We start from the raw sequence: 13,604 nt of genomic DNA, 5'->3' as shown, positions 1-13,604 counted from the left end.
CGTGCGGCTGGCTGATGGGTCGTGCAAAGTAATGCTGGACTCGTGTGTTTTGTTCACGCGGAGAGACGGATTACATGTGGAGGAGACATGGTCCGTTTATTCATTGTCTGATGTATAATCTCCAACAACGACGTCAAGGATTATTTTTAATTAATTGAATCGTCGGGGTTGAGTTGGATTGTGTGGTGGGTGGGGGTTGGGGCACGGGGCGAGTGGGTGCGTGGGTTATTCAATGGTGAAATGCCGAGTTGGTTCATGTCCAGTGACTGCATTAGCCACGTTTGTCAAATGTTGGCGAGCGCAGAGCCCGGAGTGAGAGAGACACACACAGAGGCTTTGTCTCGACACACACACACACACGGGGCAGCCGCCGCCTCGCTCACAACGTCTCAACGACAAGTTACGATCCCGTGTCGACATTCACTCCCTGCACACCCACACACACGCACTCACTCACTCATCCCACGCCGTTCATCATGGGCCGTGGTCTATCCACCGCTGGATGAAGTCCTCCCCACACACCCTCTGTATCTCTCACGCTTACCGCGCGATGTCACAATCCAATCTCGCTCCTGCCCGCACGCGAACCGATCTCTTCCCTCCATCTCCGAGGTTGGTCGTCCTTTGGAGCGAATTTTCTTCTATTTAATTTCTCCTCTATTCAGTACCAATGAAGCCCCTAACCCCCCACCTCCTCGCCTCTTTCACTTACCCCGAATACTGCGGCAGCCAAAGAACGCGCTGGAATGCGCTGCTTAAATTGCGCCTTGGTGAGTCGGAGGAATTATGTGGGGGGGGGGGGGGGCGGTGGGGGGGGGGGGGGCTAGGGTTAAGGGCCCCCCTTTGTCCAGCGCTCAAATAACGATTCCAAAAAAACCCGACGAAGCAAACCGGTGACGCAGCCCGGGACTTCGCTCGCCCACGCAAGGGCCCAGATAAAGGCCGCTGGCGTCCGACCGCCGGGCCGGCCCTTAGCGCTCCCATTGTGCAGCGTCGACCTCTGTAGCTGTGGGTGGCGGTGCTGGTGGCTCTGACTCAGAGTGGTAGGTGGGAGTCTATTGGGGGGCGGGAACGGGAGAGGAGATTCGTGCCCCCCCCCTTCGAGAGACCGAACTGTCGCCATGTGTACGCAGCGAGCGGACAGGGCACTTGTCATTGGGACCGTCCATAAATGACGTCACGCGATTTTGGACGATTTTTGACCCCCCCCCCTTGTCACATGGCGTCACAAAACGTCAGACCTCCCCTCAAATATGACGTCACAAAGCTCTGCCCCCTCCCCCGAAAACCATATGTCCATTTTGAAAATGAAACATGCTTCAAATCGCTTTAAACTATTGTCGTTGTAGTGCGTATTTAATGTGGCGCTGTACTCTGATGTTGTTATAACAATTCTATATTTATTTAAAGTTGCGCATTTTTACGTGACGTCACATTTCAAAAACCTCCCCACCCCTCGTCACACATCGTCACAAATGTCTGACTCCCCCCCCCTAGGTGCGTGACGTCATTTATGGACGGCCCCATTCCATTTCATACGTGCCGAGTTGGTGGGCGTGGGGGCACCTTCCTATTTTCAACACGAAATAAATAGACAGCGACATCTACTCGGTGTGTATCAATTCAAACGAGAGACCATTGCTTCCTCTTAATAAACTCCTTAAAAAAAAGTTTTTGTTTTTAAACAACGGTTTTGTTAACAACTTCGTTTAACTCACGGTCGAGAAGTACGTCAACGACGCGGCGCCTGCTCCCACATCAACGCTTACTTGAATTAATTGATCACTTCCGTAGCTGGTTGACACGGAGCAGGCGATTCGAGAGTTTAGGGACCACGGTGTTTTTTACCTACACAAATATATATATAAATACTATTTGGTTCTTTCGGTAAAGTCACGTAAGTATAGCAGCCTGCATGCTTTCCCACCTGATGACGGACGCTTGTGTTGCGCCCGAAACGTCGTGATTTATTTTGTTTTTCTACCTACGTGACTTTACCGAAAGAACCAAAGAGTATGGATTCCTGCAGTCACGAAAGCTTCAAATCAAGATTAGATATAAATAATAAGACGTCCATACAAAATGTAAATTGCTTTAAGGTAGCAAATTCATTTGTTAATTGATGCCGGTTTTGATACAGGCATGCATTGTCACCGGATCTGAGTACGTGTGCAAAATTTTGAATTGATTAGACAACAGGAAGTCGACAAAATTTTGATTACAAGATTTGACCACGACAAACAGGGGAGTCAAGTTAAGTAATACCGTTTGATAAAAAAGGCATCTTCGTGACTTCCGTGACCCTTCATCAATCGCCGCCACTGTCAACAATGCGTCGAGGACGATGGCATGGGGGGGCGGACGCACGCACGCGAGTTGCTGGACGGCGTGGCGAGCGGCCAATCGGTTGCGACCGCGTGCCCACGGCTGTGATGACAGCGTCACGGCCGTGATGACAGCGTCACGGCCGTGATGACAGCGTCACGGTATTAGCGACGTCACGCGGGGGGGGGGGGGGGTAGGCATTTCGACACCGGCACCGTTTTCCGCTTCATTCGTGGGATCTGGAGGTCCACGCTCGAAGGCCATCGTGAACTTGCGAAAGTCATCCAACTCCACCCCGCCTCGCCCAGCCCCCTCCTCCTCGCTGATACAGACGAAGACAAAGATCCCCTCCCTGTAGCCTTTAACGTACTGCTGGGGCGAGTTATTTTTGCGAGCACCTATAAACAAAGACAAAGACCCCCCCCCCCCTCCAGTATAGCCTTAACAGACTGCTGGGGTAAGCGCTGTTAGCGAGTAGCACCAATAAGAGGACCAACACGCACGGCCGGCCGCCTTTGCTGATATTTTACACACCGCACCAGCTATTCGTACAACCAGGACTGGTTCAGTTAATCGTCATTGGTGTTGGCCGTGAGCGGGAATCGAACTCGTGTGTCCGAAATCGTAGCGCAGCGCGCTAACCACTGCGTCACTGTCCTCCAAAGTACCCGATACGCACATGGCCAAATACCAACCCACGCAATGGAACCGCCCCTGAGCCCTCGTTGTTGCCGCCGCCGCCGAGTGAGTGTGGGGCCGCGATCCTCTGTTAATTAATCACCGCCGTGCATTCTCGCTTCGCTTAACACTGCCAGGGCAGTGGCGGAGTGTGGTTTTGGCATCTCGCGTTAAGAGTTAAATGGGTGAACACCCTCCCCTCCACCAACCCCTCCTCCTCCCCCCCCCCATTCTGTTCCACACTTCAATAATTCAACACTCATTAATTGGCCGACAATACCTCTATATAATCTTAGTTCTTTCGGTAAAGTCACGTTGAAGGGAAACAACAAAATAATAAAATATATATAAAACAATAAAAATTCTCACGACGTTTCGACCATAACACAAACGGTCGTCTTCAGGTGTGTTGGTTTGCATTTTATTATTTTGTTGTTTCCCTTCAACGTGACTTTACCGAAAGAACTAAGAATATGAATTACTGCAGTCACGAAAGCTTTAAATCAAAATTTAATACCTCTATATATTGAGGATCGCAGAGCGTGGGCAACTGTGGGTGGTGCCAGATCCTCACCGCTCGTGTGCGGTTCCTCCTCGCGCCCTCGAGCCGTTCCCACTCTCTAGACGAGAGCGAGGAGCGAATGCTGTGGAGTGGCGGAGGCGCGTTACGAGTTTCAATTCGTATTAATTGTGCCAGGCACGCATACCCTGTTGCGTTTACCAAAATAAGAAATATAATCGCACTTTAAGAATGGAGATTTGTAGGAATGATCAACTGCAGACACTTATTCCAGTATATCGTGTTCATGAAAAAAACTAAAATGTAGATGTTTCCATGCACGCACGTATATTGGAATCCATGCGTGTGCGTGACTTTTACTCCATATTTTAAAGAAATAAATCCACCCGGTTGTGCTCAAGGGGTGACACGGAGACGCGCGCGAGCTTCACGCACGCGAAGATGTACTCGGAATGCTTCTTCACAAGATTAGGGTGACTTTGTTTTGCAATAATAACGTCGGTTTGCACATCGCTGGAATGCCGTGGGGAGGTTTTGGTTTGGCACCGGTATGTCTTTGATCGGTCCTGGTGGCATGCACTTTCATTTGAAACAGTGTTCTTTAATAACTTTCAGAGAAGGGGGGGGGGTGCATTTTCGCCGACAATACATCGTCAGTGTGAGAGTCGCCACATATTTGAAACCTTTGGGTTTTCACAGCACGATGTGGGGTGTTGTCACGTGTTGTGTATTGTCGGGGACCGCACCTCAGGGGCCGCACTAAAGGCCACCAGTAGCCCGCGGGCCTTGCAGTGAAGAGCAGTGATTTTAAACACAACACCGCTTCATTAAAACATCATACTTCATGAACCGTGGGTACGATTCCCCGTTTGCTTATTTTTTATTTTTTTTAAGGCTTACCAACTAAGGTTGAGAGCTTGCAAGGGCTAGCGTTGTCCCCCTGTCCGCCCATATGTCCGCAACGCGCGGTCGCGTTGTCTCTCGCGTGAAGCTGCGTCGCTGCAAAGGCGACTGATCCCAGAGAGAAACCGGACAAATTGATCCAACGGTTGCACGCGACCTTTGAGGTCCAACCCCTGAGCTTACACCGTTTCTTCGGACGGATGCCAGCCTCCTTTAGTACAGATGATCAAATGCTTGCGGAGACTAACGCATGCTGGAAGTCGTCACATCAACCATGCATATGAGTGGGTTTTTGGAGATTTTTTTTTTAAAGTCAGAAAATAATTGGTGCGCTTGAATTTAAGACGATAATAATATAATTTGTTTACCTATCAAGAAAGCTTCACTGAGTTTCAAAATTCTTGTTCATGACGGTCCCGTTCCATGAGGTGTTAGCCGTCGTGTGGGATGCTAAACTGGAGACACGTGGGAGAAAACCCGTCACATTTGCGACGGTGTAACACTCAAAACTCCTCCACACAGACAGATTCAATAATCCATTGGTGGACCCCTATGTTCCGGCTACACCTCATAACCCAAGCTTATGATCAGATCCTTACGGAGACTAACGCATGCTGGAAGTCGCCAGGCATTCTCCCATTTAAGTACCAATCAGGGTTGACTCTTATTCACTTTTGAGATCCCACAAAGATCAGGCACATTCATGATGGCTTGGTCGAAGGCAATCTAATGCAATTTTAAATAGAAGCATGTGTTAGTTGTGGTATTGGAGAGAGAGACAGGCAAATGCGTGTTTGTATATTTATCAGTTACTCGCCTTATCATCAGCCATGGTCAATCCACTGCTGGATGAAGACCTCCACAAGCCAATGCCAGTCACCTCTTACGATCGAACCCGCGATGTATAAATCGGCTGTCATCTCTCCCCGTCGACGTCCTGTTGGTTACGCGTTCCGTTACTTGGCTGCCGCTCTGTTATTATTATTATTACGATGAATATTTTACATCGGACATTATTCATTCCAGCCACGACGCGTCCTTCCCAAGCCCACTTTGTGTGCAATTTGGATGATGTTATGAACCTGTATAATCCACGTGTTCCTCGCTCTGTCTCTTCATGTCATTTCAAACATGCGTCTCTCCCAGCCTCTTTGCGTATTTCCAGTTTTAGTTCCATATCTGTTCGTGAATTACCGCTGGCGTTTCTGGACCACGCGTGATAGCGGCTATCACGCTACTGTTTTTTTAAAAATGTATATCTATGTGTGTGTATTTAAAAAAAGTGTCCTAAAACAACACCGCCTCTCTCCCATGCTAGTTTAAGTAATTCGCTTAAACAAAGCGGATCAATATTTAGTCCCTTTAATATAATCCAACGCTTGTTAAGGCTTGCTGTACCACAGCATAAAGGGCCCCATACACAAAGGGCTGACCCTCCGTGACCCCTGGCTTATGTTTGTCAAAGGCTTCATGCTGCAGGGCTCGTTCTGTCCACGCAGCGTGTAAAGCGGAGAGCGCACAATGGGAGGAAGAGAAGGGAGACTCATTAACATGGCCAACAACAACAACAACACACACACAACAGCAGCACGCCAAGTACAACGATCCCTCTATAGCAGTGATTCTTCTCTACCTGGGGGTGCCGGATGCCCTTTCTGGGGGTGCGGGACATGGCCAGATTTTTTTCGGAGCTAAATAATCGAAAACACAAGTTAAGCACGGGCACGTAAGTAACAACTTTGTTTTCTTCAAACCTATACATGTATTGACATCACACATTGTTTATCGATTGAGAACCAAAGGGACTGTCGGGGGACACTTGCTGTTAGCGAGTTCCTATTAAGGTCTGTATGACGTACAACACTGGGCGGGGGGAAGGGGAGGGGTTTGGGTAAGCACCACGTACCCGTGGTCTTCGTCTCCCCAGTGCTGATGAGTTGCAACAGGCACTCATTGACGGATGAGTCGCACTAATCCGAACCGGTTGGGGTGTCACTCGCTCCTGATGTTGACTGTGTTAGTGCACGCACCGCTGCGCCACTACTCCCTGTATGCAACAACAACAGCAGCAGCAGCAGCAGCTTCCGCCGTTCACCACTAATAGACGGGGACATCACCACGGCGCTTGTGCCACGCTATGTGCACTTTGAGTTCACGTGAAGTGTCGTTGGCCCGCTGACAGGTCACGTACAGGAGCCAGGTGCAATACGCTGACTGTCTCACTGCATCGAAAACACACCCACACACTCACCACTATGTGCATGCGGATAGAGTCGCCTTTCACTTCAAAGGATAAATAACCCATACGCACGAGGCTCTTATCTGGTAGCTAGGTATCCAGCATGTGAGTCTCGGGCGATCCCACACACATGTTTGGAAGCTTTGATAGATTAGTAAAAAATAAACATACTTTAAAGTTACGGTCACGTGATATCACCGGAATAGCATTCGTGCGTTCAGTTGTTCATGGTTGCTTTATGATGTGCGACCGTAAAATGAAAACCGTAAGTAATAAAGGCGACGTTTCGGTCAATGACCCGTTCTTTGTTGGACGTAACACAACGTCGTCTTTAGCGTCGTTGTGGAGAATATAACTGGACAAAATACGCCTCCTCCGTTTTAAATATATATAAAGATATATGTAAAAGTATCTTTGACGCAGCACATCAGCACACGCACGGCATTCTCGGAGTGCAAAATTGGAGCCGCATTGGTTCAGGACAAGGAACACTCTGGCCGGTGGGCGCGATCAGTGTCTTAGCAGCAGAGTCATCGGACTTGGTAGCACGAAGATCTGGCATATGTTGGGTTTATTTTTCTCTTTTTATTGACTTTATTACGACACGACTTTTGTAAAATATAAAAAAATGTCAACATTTTCATTTTAAATAAATTAACGTGAACAAATGTAGCCACCTTCGCTTGGACACGTCAAGCATTTATACGCGGTGATTGTCGCCGTGTCGAGGGAGGGGGGGGGGGGGTGTAGCCGATTTGGGTTCATTATGTGTTGTTGTCGTAGATGTCGTCGTTGTTGTCGTTGTTGTCTTTGTTGTCGTTGTTGTCGTCGTTGTCATTGATGTTGTTGTCGTTGTTGTTCAAGGCCAACGCCGCATGTCCCACTGCGAGTGTTAACATGGACGTTGATGTCTCGATGCGTTCAAGAGACCCACGAGGCCCTGCTGCGCCCCCCGCCCCCCGCTTCTGAGATTCCGTGGCCGTTCCCTCGGCAAAAAAACACACAACCAGACCGCAGCGATCTTCCCTCTCCGTCAATTAGTCACGCTCCGCACCCCTACCCCCTTGTGGCGGGGGTTGTGGAGGTGGTTGGGAGGGGGGGTAGAGGGGATGAAGGGTCCAGCTATAGCGGTGAGGGGGCGTCTTGAATTGAATAGGAGGAGGGGTTTTTTTTTGGGGGGGGGGGTTAAAGGACATCAAATATTTAACTCCGAGGAAAATGGGATTACCCTTCGCTTCTCTTGTGGTTGAATCAGGGTCGCTTAGCGCTGGCCCAAAACGTCGAGCGGCAAGCAGCAAAAAGCACTTATCGAGGGTTAGCATGTGTCTGGGAGATAGCGAGGTGATTATAAAAACGTGGGGGAAGAGACGATGATGGGAGGGAGATGTGCAAGTGAAACGGTGCAAGGGAAGAAGCAGAGAGAGAGAGAGAAGTGGTGTGACCTGCAGTGTGGTGGGTTGGGTGAGCGGTTGACTGCGTGGGTGAGCGGCCGGTTGAGTGAGTGAGTTCTTATCACCTGGAGTGTGGTGGTGGTGGTGGTTGAACACAGTGTGGATGAAACGAAAGGTTCGGGTGGAGGAAGCAACGAGTGAAGTTCACGCGAAGAGCGACCACGGAAGTGGAGAGAGAAGAGTGACAGGGAGGCGACTGACCGCCGGAAGAATGAATCAGTGAGTGTTGGATCTTCAATCATCCGTACTGCCCGTCGAACATTCTATCACATGGTGGCATTTGAAGAAAACTTGACCCGGTCAGCTGTAAACCTTTACGGTGCCCTTTGATGCCCTCGCGCGATGCGTTTCACGGTTGTGCCCGCGTGCGGTTCGCCACGATGTTCGACGTTTCGCGTCGGAATTCAGTTCCTGAAAAACCTCCGACATGCGGCACGTGGTAACGAAACGTCGGGCAGCCATAATGGGCGGTCGATGCCCAGCGGTGCAACATTCCTGCCTGGAATGGGAAATGGCACGAGGTTCAAAAACTGGCGGAGCGGTGGTTGGAGAGGTCCCCACACTTCGCTATGAACCTAACACCACCTGCGTTAGATTCCCGGCCGCGGTTATTAACATCAGTGGTTGCGAGTGATGTCGATTTCATGTGTGTTAAACTTCTGTCGCGCCGTACATATCCCGCACCTCCGATTAGCGCGGTGGGCTACTGAGCGGTGCGAAGGTAGATCAGCATAAATGCGCACACATGCGCACACACATGCGCACATACATGCGCACATACATGCGCACATACGAACCGGTCTTGGTATGGGTTCCCAACCACCCACTTCACCAACCCGTACTGACCAGCGTGGGAGAAGTATCGTAACCCACCCCGCCCACCCCCCTAGGCTCCCCCTTAAACTCATCCTATTACCTGGAAGGAGCGTGTGTAGATCTCCATCCAGCAGTGGATTGACCATAGGTGATGATGGTGATGATGATGATCACGATATAACCTCGTGTCACGGAAACTCTCTCGCCTACTTCAGCAGTTTTGCTGCTGTGGTTGTCTCACCTGCTGACGATTGATTGTGTTGTGATCGAAGCGTCGTGATCTAATATTTTATTTTCTACCTACGTGACTTTACCGAAAGAACCAAAGAGTATGGATTCCTGCAGTCACGAAAGCTTCAAATTAAGAATGATGATCATTACTGCATGTTTTTGATGAAATCGTCTTAAATTATGATTGATTGGATGGCGATTCATTGATTTACCCATGATGGTGATGGCGGTGAGCGTGATCAAACGTTGGCGGCATCACTCGCGTATCGGTTTATAAGACGCACCCCACCTCCTCCCCCCCCCCCCCCCAATGTTTGATGAAAAATATGGAGTGGAAATAAGTGCGCCTTATTGTCTGCAGAATACGGTTACAGATTGACATTACTTAGCAGGACGCGTGTGGATGACACCAAAATTCCCTCCCTCCCACTTCCCATCCCCCAGAGCCACCGACCAACGCACGTCACGCTCCACTGCTACCGTATCGGCCTCTCCACACCGAGGTTTTGGTTAACGATTGATGGGGCCTTTGATTGACCTTGCCAAGGGAACTGGGATCCTGACCCTCCCAGGCCGCCCACCCCCCACCGCCCACTCTCAAGCCCCCCCCCCTCCCCTCCACCAAGGGCAGCGTTGGAATTCAACCCCGCAGTCGGCTCCAGTATTCCTTTGAATAATTATGGGAAGGATTTATACGGGGAAGTGTCATAAACGACTCGGCGAGGCTTTGCTGGGTAAATTAGAAACACTTGCATTGAGATAGTCATTTAAATTGTCACGATTATGATTCGAACTTAAGTGGATGTATTCATTACGTGTGTGCGCGTGCATTGCATGCAGGAGCGGTGGTGCAGTGGTTAGCGCAGTGGTGAGCGACCCGAGTTCTATTTCCACTCACGGCCATCATCACGGACGAATATTTGAATCTGGTCCTCCCGGACGGTCGACTCAGCCTTAAATTAGTACCTGGTGCGGTGTGTAAACTTCAGGGTTTTGGAAACAAAGGCGGGCAGGCGTGGCGCTGTCACTCACCACCTCGTGTGCCATTTTGGCCACCATAGGGTACCAACATCACTTGCCTCAAAAGTCTGTTCAAGCTATAGGGAGGATATTTTTGTCTCTGTGTACGCGTTCTCCACGTGCCAACTCTGCCAACAAGCTGGCACGCCCATGTTGGCACAGCGGAGAGTACGTGCTGCGCGTTACCTGCCAGTCATCTCAGCCAGTTTGACCCTCGTGTGCGTCCCGTGACCTCCTGCCAGCAGCGAGCCTTCGACACTCCACGTGGTAGCCTCAAAGTGCACCGAACCTGGCACGAGCGCTGAGGTGACCTCACCCCCCCCTTAAAGCGAGTTATTTCGTGATGCCGCGTTAGCGGTGGTGCACAATCACAAATAACAGCAACAACAAAAAACCCACGTCCTATGAAGAAGGGCCCTTGACCCGAAAAGTCGCCTTTTACATATAATTGTTTTTTCCCATTTTTTAAGACCGCACAGTTGTTATTTTTTTTTTGGGGGGGGGGGGGGGTGGTTTAAGTCAGCGCTCTGTACGCCACGCGGGACGTGTTTGTTTTGGTGACTTGAGGCTTTTTGAGCCAAAATGGGCCAAAGACGCGGGTTCACCAGATTTCACCCAGCCAAGTGGAGAGCGCAGACTTAGATATTTCTCTATTCGTCGCTATAGCAACAACAACAACAACATGTTACTTAAGAACGCACGATTTAAATGGAAAATATACAATTAAGATGAATGAAAGTCATATTTTTGTTTCGGAAACTCAAAATCGTATCAATTATTATTATACTGCTTTGGGACGCTATTCCAAATGATCAGGCGCGCGTAACGTGGGATAACCCACTCAACAGGAGTTGATATTTACCAAAGCATCTGTTGAGGGTATTTTGGCTGCTGTTAATGTCCACGCGATGATAAGCCACTTCGTTGAGCTGTCATTTGTGGCCAGGTCGCTTCTGAAAAAGAGCCGCATAGCTCAGTGGGCCTTACGTGGTAAAATAAAAAAAAAAGTTTATAGTATTCGGACGGGTGGGATCACGTGGTGAGTTGTGTCGAGCTATGCCTTGCCCAGGCTCCCGATGGCCCCGAGTTTTGAGCCGCGAGCCACTCGCAAACCAGAAGCACGCGGATGGCGGAGGTGTCAAGACGGCGAGAGGTTTTCATTAATAAAAAAAAGAGTCTCATCGTCGCGCTCCATCGCCACGTGTTCAACCCGCACCCTGGCTTACGCGTCGACCATTTCGAATAAAAGATCCCAACGAAGATATGGGTACGAATTTCAAATGAATCCTCAAACACGTTCGTCAATAATATTACGACCTTAATATAGAAAAAAAATGATATCGTATGCGACGTTTCGGGCAATGGCCCTTCGTCATAGCGCGACAATAGAGATTCCAGATAGGTAGAGTGCTCCATAGGCATAAGATGCTACCTATCTACGAAAAGATGTGCTGTGAAGAAGGATCATTGCCCGAAACGTCGACTATTATATATGCACAGTATTTTAAGGCAGCTTTATTGTTGAATGTGAGGTCTCTTTTATTTACTAACCAAAAGGTAGGTAGAACGGCATGTATAGGGTGATGACCATTATATATAAGAAGTGAGAGTGTTACACTGAGATTACACAACACGTGTTTATCTCTTTAACACGTAGCAGGCTTTCGCGACAAATATAATCCATAATAGAGGTGTTTGTTTTGCGTTAGATCGCGTAAATATATAAATGTGTCGTTAAAACCCGCCACAAATGTGGCTGTCGCCTGATGAAGCAAGTTGTAATTACCGGCGAAACGTCGTACTCAGATTGTAAATGTTGTGGCTTGGCTCTCTAACACACCGGTGTTGCTGTACTAGTGACGAATTGGCCACGTTCTGTTTACGTGACAGCCCTTACTAGTTGGCTGTGTCGGGTGGTGGCGGGTTTTAACGACACAACATTTATATATTTACACAATATAACCCCCCAAAAACCCCTCTATTACGTGTTTATCTATGTAACCTCGTGGTTGCTGTACCGTCCCGTTTTAATTCACCGCAGAATTCACGCCCCACTAGTGGTTGTTTAAACAGTCTGGGCTCGCTTCAACCGACGCTGGTTTGTTGGCAAGGTTTCCTCTCTGTTAGATATGGGTCACAGTTCGACGCCGGACGATGTAATGCATAACACAAGATAGTCAATGTGTGCGTGTGTGTATGATGTCTGCATGTGTGTGTGTTTTGCCTGTTGTGGGGAGCCGCACGACGCTACGAACCCGGCCACCGAGTACCATTCCCGCTCACGGCCAACACCCAGTGACGATTATCTTAATCGGTCCTGGGCTTCCCCTAGGTCGACTCAGCCTGAAATTAGCACTTGGTGCGATGTGTAAATTATCGTCGCGAGGGTGACAAAGGCGGCCCGGCGTGATGCTGGCCACCCACCCCCTCGTGTGCCGTGCCGCCCTTCATAGTTGCTTGCTAACAGCACTTGCCCCAACAGTATGGTAAGGCTATACGGGGGATCTTTGTTTTTGTTTTATATTATTGTCTCTGCGCGCGTGCGCGCGTTGGTGCATACCACGTGTCCCATCGCATAGCGCGGCAGGCATCAACATCACCACCATCATCATCATCACCACCGCCATCATCATCACCATCATCATCACCACCATCATCATCACCATCACCACCATCATCATCACCATCACCACCATCATAAACATTACCATCATCACAATCATCACCACCACCATCATCATCACCACCACCACCACCACCATCATCATCATCATCACCATCATCATCACCATCACCACCATCGTCACCATCACCACCACCACCATCATCACCATCACCACCACCACCATCATCACCATCACCACCATCATCACCATCACCACCATCATAAACATCACCATCATCATCATCATCACCACCACCATCATAAACATCACCATCATCACCATCATCACCACCACCATCATCATCACCACCACCACCACCATCATCACCATCACCACCATCATCACCATCACCACCATCATAAACATCACCATCATCATCACCACCACCACCTCCACCACCATCATCACCATCATCACGAACACCACCATCATCACCATCATCACCACCACCATCATCATCATCACCATCACCACCATCATCATCACCACCACCACCACCATCATCATCATCATCACCTCCACCACCATCATCACCATCACCACCATCATCACCATCACCACCATCATAAACATCACCATCATCACCATCACCACTACCACCATCATCACCATCACCACCACCACCACCACCATCATCACCACCATAATCACCATCACCACCATCATAAACATCATCATCACCACACACCACCACCACCACCACCATCATCACCATCACCACCATCATAAACATCACCATCATCACCATCGTCACC

The sequence above is a fragment of the Petromyzon marinus genome, chromosome 33, assembly GCF_048934315.1.
Source record: "Petromyzon marinus isolate PM22_M1 ecotype Great Lakes invasive population chromosome 33, UKy_Petmar_22M1.pri1.0, whole genome shotgun sequence".
NCBI lineage: Eukaryota > Metazoa > Chordata > Hyperoartia > Petromyzontiformes > Petromyzontidae > Petromyzon > Petromyzon marinus.
The sequence above is the reverse complement of the archived record's forward strand: the minus strand, read 5'-3'. Positions refer to the sequence as shown.